Source organism: Pinus tabuliformis, chromosome 6 (genome assembly GCF_031772625.1).
Source record: "Pinus tabuliformis cultivar Carrire ecotype Pingquan chromosome 6, CPIR1, whole genome shotgun sequence".
NCBI lineage: Eukaryota > Viridiplantae > Streptophyta > Pinopsida > Pinales > Pinaceae > Pinus > Pinus tabuliformis.
The window spans coordinates 654,074,370-654,086,841 of record NC_142292.1 but is presented as its reverse complement, the minus strand read 5'-3'; the positions used below and the strand labels follow the sequence as shown (position 1 = coordinate 654,086,841).

At 39.3% G+C, this 12,472-nt stretch overlaps 1 pseudogene; it reads left to right on the top strand.

Annotated features, from left to right (window-relative positions):
* Window positions 1–2,430: 2,430 nt before the first annotated feature.
* Window positions 2,431–11,926, top strand: LOC149260310 (F-box protein 7-like; annotated as a pseudogene).
* Window positions 11,927–12,472: the final 546 nt, after the last annotated feature.

Sequence of the window (12,472 nt, the reverse complement as noted above, 5' to 3'; positions counted from 1 at the left end):
TCACTGTTCATGATTTGACAATGAAAAAACAGCCAAATAGAGTGGGGCGAGCACATTTAAGTCGGAATTTAAGGACAAGATATTTGAAAATCTGTCACCAATCTAGCATTTATGAATGAATTTTGGGGGGAATGATTGGATTTGAATTCGAAAATGCCTATAAATTACAGATGGCTACCCAACAAAAAACACTTGGCATTTTGAGAATTGAGGTGTTGAGCTCTCAGGCATGTATTAACCGTGATAACTTTGAAGCTTTGATAGCGAGTTCAATGTTTGAGAGGTTGTCGAAGGAAACACATGATTTTTTGACTAGCATCATGTCAGTGCCCACAGAAACCGTGAGTGCTGGAGAAGCAATGGCAGCTGAGGGAGATGCCCCAGAGGTAGAAATGGAAGCTGAGGAAGCTACCCCGGAGATAGCCAATGTCGAAGTACCTCTAGAGGTACCCAAATATCCGAGGTCACCCAGGCCGAAGCCTACTCCGACCAAAGAGGGTTCAAAAACAAAGAAAGATAATCAGAAAGCGACACCGTCGGTGCACGCGTCACCCAAAAAACACCTACAGAAGAAAAAGCCCATCGCATGGGAGAATGGCAATGTAGTTGACATGGAACTTGAGGAAGACAGTGAAGAAATCAATATGGGTGGGGAAGACATTGACATGGGGGTAGAGGATGTTGACGTAAGGGTTCGACCCTATCTCTAAACTACTCGAATACATTCCTCTGCACCAAGGCAAGGCAAAGGTCCGAAAGGACATTAATGAGAGAAAAGTCACACTGCATACACCATTTCTGCTGGGCAAGATTTCATTTGAAGGACTACGCATGGTGCGTGTTCCCCATTTAACGCTGGAGGATTGGGATTTGACCGATATGGAGTGCTTTCCCCACTTAGCAACCGATCAATTCATGTATCGTGTCTTCTATAAGGACTTTGGTGTGATAGTGTTGGAGCCAAGGAAGTGGATAAAAGGGGCGGACAAGGTAGGACTGCTAAACATGCTATGGGTGCCACATTACAACCCCATGCCCATAAACATGATAGTGATCAAACAGCTACTATGCTTGGTACACGATGGGTGCATGTGGTTAGCTGAACCAATACCGATCACTGACATGTTGATCCATAGGATCACTTGGCTTCTGCATTCAGGATTAAATCTGGCCATGGCATTTGATGGAAAGATAGGTGAGCACGACCTCACCAAGAAAATGAAGGACTAATTTAAGCTCGTCAAGAAGCCGTGTGGCTACTCCATTTCTAGTGTAACTGACCCCATGGTCAAAGTAGCCACCTAGATCCTAGCTGGGAAAATTATGAGGAAGTGTCGCACAGATGAAGTGTCAGCACTGGTCATATCATTAGTGGCCCATTGCGCGGAGGGAATACAATTCAACTGGGCATGCTACCTCTGTAGCGAGTTCCTCGTGAACTGCAAAGAGGTGCAGGATGAAAGAAAAACTTTTCATTATGCATGGATGCTACTATCGATAGTACTGGTCACATGGGAGTTACCAGAGGATAGTCAGTTTCCTCTAGTCATGTAGGATTTATCAGAAGAAATGAAGTTCGCTTCGCTCTTGGCCACCAAGGACCCAAAAAGGGTTAAGGATAGCAAGATATTTTGGATCTTGATGGAGATGAGTATCAACATAGCCATCAACCACAAACCATGGTTATCATCGACTGTCTCCGAACAATTAGCAGGGTATGTGGACTTCAAGGCAGACTTCCACTATGTCTCCATGTGAGCATGGAAGGACCCTGATCAAAAGTGGTATGACCTTCCATACCTAGCCACAAATGATGCAATCACGGTGGTCCTTGACCACTGGCCAATAGAGTGGTGCACATCTTCAGACTTGACAGCTGGGTCTAGCAAGTGTGCACCAAAGCGTAAGAAGGAAGAGGCCAAACTAAAGATGGAACAGTTGGCCGAAAATAGGAAGAAAGAGGCTGAGGACAAAGCGAAAGCGAAGCGTGCTGCCAAAAAGCAGACAGAAGGGCAAGAAGAAGAGGAGGAGCACGAGTCTAACAAGAGTAAAAAATCTACTTCCCCGGAGATAGAAGAGGAAGAGCAGTGATCCGAATAGGGAGGAGAAGTCCCGGAGACCACTCCATTCCAAGTTAAGCGCAATAGGGAGCTGGAGAAAGTGCTGCTGCGAAAGAAGTCCAAGGCCAACAAAACATTCCTCGACCCAATCACCTTGACAGAAAGTGATTTGAATGACAATGGCGATGTGGTGAGGGATGCGACCATGGAACTGCAGCAGCAGTTTGAGCAACATCAGTAACAGGCCTTGGGTGCCATTCAAATAGGCTTACGTGAGCTACAAATCTAGGTGTCACAGGTACAAACCACTGGGGGACAAAGCAGTGTGGCCTCAACTAGTTTGGCACCTAGAACATTAGAGGCAGTAGAAATGGTGCACACGCTGGATCCTCGGGCCATAGATTTGCCAGATGGAGCGCTAACTATAGAAGAAGAATCTAATAGGGCCACTGTCAATGCCCTCAAGAGGGTTCGGCTAAATTTGGCCGCAGTTCCAAGTGAAGCACTTCACACCTTGCAAGATGGTGTGATCGTAGAACTTCAGGCTTGGGAACAGTGAGCCCTGAACATTATCAAGGAGAAGAAGGTGAACAATGCTTAGTTGGATGTATAGAAGAATTTTTCCATTGATCTTCCGAAGGCCATCACGGAAAAGAATGAGCACAGGACCAAGGTAGTGGTCGAGGCATGCAGGACTGTTCTAGAGCTGGATAAACCTGAAGATGCACAAGTGGATGTGAGAATTCGGAAGCTTGCTGCTGGAGTGTGCGAAGCAAGAATAGAGCTGGCTAAGGTTCAGTTTGAACTGAACCTTAAAATTACAAAGCTCGATTTGAAGGCCCAGCCTTTGACTCCACCAGAGGTTAAAGAGTAGCGCACGACTGTTGTCAAAGATGCAGTAGCAGTTTTAGTTACCATAGTGAAGGATTGCACTGCGCTCTTCGAGTAATCGCTTGAGGTAGTCACCGGCCTACAAGAGGATCCCAATGTGCAAAGGCTAGAAACAGAGGTGCGGGAGTTGCAGCAGAGATATGATGAGGTTAAAGCGACGGTGCACACTGTCACCATTACACAAAGGTTAGCGAAGCTGTAGGAAGCGAAGACATTATAGGAGGAATTGGATGCAGCTCAGTGCAAGGAGGAAGTACTGAAGGCTAGATTGGGGCCTTGGCTAAAGGAAGCCTATGTACTAAGTACCTCCATTGAAGGGAAATTGACCGGTCTGCAGGTGACAGAGTAGAAAATATAGGCAGAGAGCGCGAGGTGAAGCAAGCGACAACACAGTACACCGTCGAAGTCAAAGTGGTATGGCTGGAGCTGGGAGGTCTTCATGACAAGATCTTCAAGCCAGTAGAGTGACTCGAGGGTGAGTCACCAGAATTGTGTTGGGGACCTATTGGGAACGGGTCCCCTGGGGTCAATTTTGGGGTTAAAAGCCCAAGTTTTGGGGCTAAAGGCCCAATTTTGTATAAAGAAAGTAAAGTCTCCACATTTTATGGTCATAGAACACAAAGATGTAAATAGTCAAAAAGGGTTTTTGCCCTTAGTTTAGATAGTTTGTGTCGGCTTGATGAGATCCTCCCTTAGTCTGCAAACCATGGGATTGTATAAAAAGGGAGTCTTAGAATAGTCTAAGGTAGTTTTTGGTAGGGTTCTAAGTAATTTTTTGGGTCTGTGAGAGTTAAGAGCAAAGAGTCTTAGCGTAGGAAGAGGCTTTGCAGCTGAGTGTGCAGAGGCCTAGGGTAGAAGTCTGTGGCTGAATGTGCGGACCCCTGCAGCTGTGTGTGCAGGGTAGTCAGAGTCTGTACTGGAAATTTGGAATATCAATAAAGAGAAGTATTCTGGAATCACCTATGTATTTTACTTCTGTTAATTACATGCAATTATGCTACGTTGAACATTGGGTTTATGTTTCAATGCTAGTCTGATGCACGAATCTATTTGTTTCTATTTTTTATATGAATGCAAGCAAAGGTATTTGTTTACACAAAGATAATCATAATTACAGGTTAAGACTGTACGAAACTAAGTAATCTGAGTAAATACAGAAGAGTAATTACAGAGGCATGTAAGTGCTTGATTTATCTATTTAGGGTACATGAAGGATAGTCATAGATGTTCGTAGAGAACTCCAGGACGATTAAGAAAAGTACATCGATAAGCCCTAAAGGGCTTCTAGGTCTGCGCAAAGGAAGGGTTAATGTATAAAAACGACATCACAACCATGTTTGGGTGTGGAAAATTGGTTCCTGCATCCCCCCATACTGCTTCGGGTGAGACTTCAGTCCACTCTCCATGGATTGATGCCGAAAGGGCCAGTAGTGTAGGGATTTTCTTAGCTACTTAACAATAAAACTAGGTTAGGGCCCATCAAGCCAACACTCTATATATGTAGAACTTTTTCACTTGGAAAAGGGGGATCGAGAATGTGAGAAAGACCACATTTTGTATGTTTTTTTTAAGTTAATAAGAAGTACAGTTTCATTTTGGTTTCATTCCATCCCTTCATTTTTTTATTTTTTATTTTTATTTTATTTTATGGGTGGTTCAAAAGAACCTTCGGTCAATGGGTGGCGCTATGTCCACTTGAAAAATCTGGGCTGATGCCCCTCAACCTACTGCAAGACCTGACCCCAAGAGCTTTCGGGAATTGACCCTATGACCTCCCATCTGGCGAGGCCCCGACATGACCGATTGAGCTAACCCATGGGGCTCATTCCATCCCTTCATGTTTTTATGTTATTATCATTTTCCATAGCTTGTTTGATTACTTGGAATTCAATGTAATATTGCTCCAACTTCCTTCAAATGTGTTGTGTTTTATTGTAAAAGCTTAATTCACTCCATTTCAAAGCCAAAAATGTCTCAACTTCCTTTAAACAATGTTGTTTTTAATTGAATTTTCTCTTAACATACTCCATGCCCAATGGTGGCAGCCATCACTCTCTTTCCCCTGCAAAAGTCACATAAAAATCTAGAGTTAGCCATCTGAACTTTGAGTTTATTACAATCAATTTCATAAATATTTTGAGAGAACCTTCTCAAATTAGAAGGGCTAACTTCCAATCAAAAGTTGGTTTGAAATAGTTACACTTGGTTGGAGGTTGACACAACCTAGCCTACCTAACCTAGTGATAACAGTACGGATGGAATTTTTCTGAGTTGGGTAGAATTGGGTTAAAAACTGAAAATTTGTCATTTTTTCAAATGAATTACAAGAAAATGATACAAAATTTGAGGAACATTAAAGATTTTTTTTCCAAAAATATATTTTTCTTCAGCCCCATAGGCTTATTTCCAATTAATGACATATGTGCATTCTTAAGCGGCCATTTTCCTAAGACTAGTTTTGTACATTTGCACTATGTTCTTGATAGAAGAATTCAAGAATTTAAGTCATTTGTTTTGAATTTTGACCAAGAGACTTACAAATTGTGCACAAGTGTAAATAAATCATTCATTCAAATATAATCACACAATATTTTCATGTAATTGTATGTTTATGGATTTCATTTTACATCGAATGTCCATCATAGTAAAAATTGTTAAAAGTGCACTTTTCATAGATCCACTTTGAGCAAATGAGAGAAGGTTATAAAAAATAAACATAGGATTGTTCTTTCCCAATATGTGTATCTCTCCCCTTCCCTAATCCATTTACTATAATCATTTAATAACAGGGGATGACTTCCATTTTTATTAAACTAAGGGGACACCTCATGAATACAAGACAATTGTTGGTGCCTTGTTTTTTCCCCAATTCCACTATTCCCCACCTCCATTTTTGTCATTTTTGTACTCCTATACCTACTCTCCTGTCACTTTCATTGTCATAAAACTGTCAAAATATTGACATGAGGTAAAGCATTTCATTTGTATCATTTTTTTGTTTATTGGTTAAGTTTAACTGAATTTAAGTTGTTCCTAACGATCTAACTAATCAATATGATTGAGTGTGAGTATTGCAGCAGTATGAGAAGGTTAAGATCAAGGGAGTGCTTTTCCACAAGCCATGTTCTACCATTTCTATACTTAACAACCACTTCAGGATCGGTACTCAATGCTATAAAGGATGAATAGGCCTCGTGCTTCTAGATGATCGAGCCACCCACAGCTATGATCGAACGAGTTTGATATCTGCCATGATGAAGATCTTCACCATCCTCGTTGAACTAAACCTATGCCAATATTGCGATTAATTAAGGATTCATTATGCTAAGTAGAACAAGGTCGTTCCAGTGATCTGATTTGACAGATTAATTTAGCCAAGTCATTGGACTTGCTATGTATGGTCTATTATTGTTTTAAACTAAAATCGATGCCTATAAAGGCCTGATTTGTAATAGCTAGGGAGTTAGTTAGCTAAAGAGAATATTGTCATTGTATCATCGAAGTATTGTTTCCAGACATATTGTTTATAAATTGAAGACTGTGATTATGGCCATGCATTAAGCTCAGATCGATTCACTTGATGGTTTGTTATGAGTTCGTGAATTAAATGTGTTAATCTTTCTGTTTTTCTGTAAGTAGTTAAGCTTCCCCAGGTGTGGTTGGGCCCACCATCATCTAGGAATAGCTCTGTATTAATTTTTAGGAAGCATAGTTGTGTGTATCAATTCATCATAACTACTTTTCATTTGTTTCTAGTTCGTCTATTAAATCTTTTATACATTGCGTGGAGACTTTCATTGGCTTGGAATGATTTTAGTGTGCTAACCTTGTATGTACTTTCAGACCTTTCAATTTAGAAATATGAATGCATAGTTCTTGTGTGCATCAGAGAGATTTGTGTGCCTACCTTTGATACAAAGTCATACTCTGTTTTCCCAAAACAATGAGTGGTATTTTGTCTTAACTATGCTAATTGTGGTCACATGAAACTCATTCAATTGCGTTGAGAATCGAATACCTGTGATGAGTTGGTCCATTTTTGAAAACGAAGAACACACTCTTTGGATGCTAAAATTGATGTAATTCATTGTTTCAACAAGGTTGATATAGTGTGGGTTTAGTTGTGTAGAATAGGAAGCTTGATTGGTAATGTGCGTTGAGTGAATTTTAGTTAATTCCAAATAGAAATCGCATTGCTTGTTTTTTTTCATTATCAAATCGTTTGATTTTCCTTTAGTCATTTTCATGAATATGTGTCATAGGATCCTTTCTTTACAGATTGTCGATTGGAATAGCTTAAATTATCATAGGATAATTTAGTCTTGTTTCTCGATAGATTCTTAGTTTCTTTAATAAAGTTTGTCGATTGATTTTGAAAGTTCAATTGAGTGATTTAAATTGCAGTGTGATTCCTTTTACCTTGTCTTGAGTGATTGAATGCAGTCATAGAATAAGTTTACATTCCAGCGTTGTAGTCTAGGATTTGATAAATCTAGATACTTTTGGTTGATATCTTATTCCTGTAGTGTTAGCTTGCAAGTAATTTTAAGTAAAATTAGGAAGTTTGTTTTCATTTTAAGAAGCAATGTGACTTGTGTGAGTAGAAGTAACTTGTGTGAGTAGAAGTAACTGTTGGCATTATGACACAGGTTTTGCACTATGAAACAGGTGTTGTCCTTGATGGCAACTCACTCAAATGACAGATCATAGTTCAAGCTCTCAGAATGAAGGAAAAAGAGATATATGTAGGTTCCTCTTAACCAAGTCATGTATACACGCAGGTTTGATGATGAAAAGACGCATATACGTATGCACGCACTTTCATGCAAGGAAAAGCGCGTACATGTGGGAAAACTTATTTTTGGTCCATGGTATTTAGTCCTTGATATTTGGACCTATGGTTTTTGGACCATGGTATCTCATCCGAAGTGTTGAACCCAGGAATTGGGTCCATGGTATTGATTCTCTATGGTTTTGGACCATGGTATTAAGAAAGGCCTAAGACTATAAAAGGGGAAGGAGATCATTAGGCAAAAGCATTCACTCAAGCATTGAATATCTTATGAAGGGAAAGATCTGGAATACTAGTCATTAGGTTATGGTGCATAGCTGGATCTAAATCAAGGAGGAACCTGAGCGCTAGAAGAAGGATAAGTTCTATTGATGGGTCAAGATCTTAAGGCTTGAATAGTAGTATCTTTGTGTGATTTTGATCGGTTATATTTGGCACATGACTTGATCTGTAAATCTAATAATCTTGGTATAACTGATGTCTGAATAAGTGAGAAGGGTAAATTATCTTTTATAGATCTGTACACAGGTTCGGCACATCAGAGGCACTTATACACACTGGTTCAGTAAGTCAAAGCAGCATATACGCTTGTTGGCCTTAATATAGAAGCGTATGCATGCAGGTTCTACATATTGAAGTAGTGTACGTCCCATGAAATATGTTTTAGCTACTTCTGTTTATTGCTATAGTGTTCTAGGTTCAGGATTGGTTTTTGGTTACAGTTAATGTATTCTAGTTACAGCATTCAGAGAAGTAATTGTTTGATTCAGTTTTGGTTGAAGCAAAGGAGATTGGTTGATGCAGATGTATTTGATGATTGATTATTGTTATTGATAGATCCAGTCTGAAAATTTATGAAACATGGTCCCTAGAAGAAAAGAGAAGGTTGTAGCCTTATGTAGGTCAGCACCTACGTATTAGTACATCGGCTGGAGAAGAAGAAGCTGGAGAACAAGAGAAGGTTGTAGCCTTTTGCAAGTAGAATCATGCGTACTAGTATAAGACTACACTAGTACAGAAATATTGTAAAAAGAAGTTTCTTATTAAAAGAAGATAGAGATGAATTGCAGTAGGTGGTTTTCACCCACATTGGGTTTCCACCTATATCTTGTGTCCATGTTTGTGATTATTTGTTCTGTTTTACTGCACCAGTTTACTGTTCCTATGGTTAATGAAGTTCTGATGCACTAATTAAAGATCAATATTTAATTAATCATAAGTTTACTGATATATGTTGGTTGCTTTAGACACAGTAGCATATATACGCAGTTTCCCATAACTGAAGTAGCGTATACAAATCTGATTGTGAAATGAAAAATAATTGACTTGCTAATACCGATTCATCCCCCTCTCAGTATTATTTCCAACAATTGGTATCAGAGCAGGTCCTTCAGAAGAAGCTTGATCGCTTGAAGGAAGATATAACATCATGAGCAACTACGAAAAGGAGGCATCGATCAGGCCACTAATCTTTGATGGGAGAAACTTCGTCTATTGGAAGGTAAGAATCACAACCTATCTTCAATCTCTTGGTACAGAAGTTTGGGATATCGTGGAAACGGGATACACATTTCCATCAGCAACTCCTACAGATACGGCTAGTAAGAAGCAGTATGAAACAAATGCAAAGGTTGTCAATACTCTATTAGGGAGTTTATCTCAATCAAAATTTGTCAAGGTTATGCATCTCAAAACTGCAAAAGAAATATGGGACAAGATCGTTCTAAGCTATGAAGGAGACGATCAAGTAAAATGTGCAAAACTTCAAACTCTTAGAATGTACAATGATGAAAGTGTGGCTAATTATTTCTTACGTATAGATGAGATCGTTAATCGTATGAAAAACTTGGGTGAAGTGATAAAAGAAGTTACTTTGGTTGAAAAGGTTCTAAGATCTTTGTCTTCTAAGTTTGAATCAAAAGTATCTGCCATAGAAGAATAATAGGATCTATAGAGCATTACCATGTCACAGCTGCACAGAATCCTAACTGCTTTTGAAATGAGAAAAGGGGGACCATCATATAGGAGAGAAGCCGCATTCAAAGCTTTAGGAAAAGGAGATTGCAATGAGTTAGGACATATTTCAGAAGGAGAGGAAGAATCAAACTTTGTCAAGAACCTTCAATGGGGTTCTGAAAGATTCGGAGGTAAGCTACCTTTCAAATGCTTTGCTTGTGGAAGAGTCGGTCACTATGCAGCCAAGTGTCCTCATAAAGATAAGCTTGATAAAGGTAAGGAACCAGTTAGATGGAACAGAAACAGAATGTAAGTAAGAAGAGCTATTCTACACATGAAGACAGTGATGGATTTTCAATCAGTGATGAAGATGAACAATGTAATGATTATAGACTTTTGATGGCTTTTGAAGATGATGATTTCTTGGATTCTATAGATGAAAATGATCTCTATGAAGAAATTTCTAAACTTAAACTCTTGTTTAGAAGAAAAGAGTATGATCAGAGATACTCTGACATTCCAACTTGCTGAAAGGGAAAAACATAATGAAAAGTTAGAATGTGAAATTGTGGGACTTAGAAAAGATATTGAGAAAACAAAATCTCTTAATCTTCAATTTGCTAAAGGATCTAAAACTTTAGATGATATTATCAAAGTGCAGCGTTCTCCTCTAATCAAGACAGGTCTTGGATATACTAAAGAAGCATCTCAAGAACAGAAGCCATCCACCTCCAAAAGTTATCTTGATGCAGCAAGGAGAAGTGAACAGATTGACAATCAACAGCAAAGGCATAAAGCAGATCTCTAGGTAAATCAAGGTCAATCTACTTCAAGGATGAACAGATATCACCAAGTACATCAGGGGAAATCTAATTTAAGGATGAATAGAAGCTACAACCAACTGCAGGTAAATCATTCTCAATTTGACTCAAGAATGAATGTCTATGGAAACTACAATCACTTGGATGAAAGGTTTGATAATCGTAGGAATTTCTTCAATGGCCAATGTTTCTCTTGTCATAACTTTGGACACAAAGCAGCTCAATGTGTTGCCTACAATACCATCATGACTAGAGAAGCACGAAATCAAAGGAGTGTGACTGGGATCATGAAAAGAACCTACAATAACTTTTCTACTCTTGAAAATGAAATAGAATGTTCTATTTGTAACAACTTCGGTCATGAAGATTCTGAATGCAGGAGTAGGTTTCAGCAAACAACTGAGAAGGAGCAAGCTTCATTGAGTCCCAAAACATGGAGAAAGAAAGAACCGCAACCAAAAAGATGTCGTATAGCCTTATATGCAGAAGGACATGAAAATCAGTGGTACATCGACAGCGGATGCTCGAAACATATGACAGGTGATAAAGAAAAACTTCAGTCATATAGTGCCTTAGAAAAGGAAAGGAACGTCTCATTTGTAAATGACACCCCTGCACTCATAAAAGGTAAAGGTTCTATTCTTTTGAAAGAAAAGGTCAAATCAAGAAATATTATGTATGTTGATGGCTTAAAGCATAATCTACTGAGTGTCAGTGAAATGTATGCATTAATACCTGGCAGCTTTCTCGACTAGAAGAAAATTATAAGATTCTGAAAACTGATTTTGGAGGCCCTTGGCGTAAAATGTGGCTTCATCATCCTAGGCTTCGTTTTGATGGACTGTATGTTAGTCAAAACACCTATATTCGTGCCGGAATTGCAGAATGGAAAACCACCAATCCAGTGCATTTTTTATTGATTGGAAGATCATTGGAATTACAGCTGCCAGAAAATACAGATGTAATCAGTATCACAAATGAAGAAATGAAATCATCAGATGTTCAAATTCCATGGCCGAAAATCTTTTAAGTGAAGATTTATAGTAGATCTTAAGGTATGTTACTATCGCTATATGCGTTTTTTCCCCAGTGGTAAATTCTTGTACAAGAACTCATCTCAGAAGGTGAAGGATGTTGCAAAAGCTATGCACAGACGGGCATCAAAAGCTGAGTCTGTCTGTGGCAGTCGCTAAACAATGATAAAGGATCAGGTTGAGGCAGCCATTTTGTACCCAGGTTTACGACCTACTGTCCTAAGAATCCGTCTAAGATTAAGAGGTACAACTATTGGTGCAAACAATCGGTTGGATCTTGTCTCTCTTGTGACTAGTGGCATCGGAGAGAATGAAGTTAATGTTGAAGAGGATGTGCTGGGGGCAATAGAAGGATGGGAGGAAGGCACATGATCGAGAAAAGGCCACACCATACTAGACCTACCTCAGCTCCTCATCTAGGAAAATCTGCTCAGTGTCTTATTGCCAACAGTCTACAACTAAGGAACAGCAGCTCACAGGAGGTAACACTTAGTGTGCAGCATGAAGCTCGTACTAGGGAGGTACCAACATGATTTATAGTCCTAATTCATATCCAAAACGAGATGATAATCTTGGATATGAACATGGATATCCTTCAGATAGCTCTCAAAAATATAACCGTAGAGTGTATAATGGCAATCAGAGTAATGAGCAGGGTTATGCTGTATCTGCTTTCAATAGTTATGGTGAAAGATATAATGACAATCAGAATCATCATCATAGCTATGGTAGTTCTTCACGCCATCAGTTCCAGTCTGGTGTCCCTATTGATGAGTACTATGGTTACCAAGGACAAAAGGACATTCAGCCACAAAATGACAGAATAAATTCCCACTTATATCAGGATAGCATGACACAAGACTTCAATACAGGTGACAATGGATTATTCAAAAAAATCGATTCCATAATGGCATCACC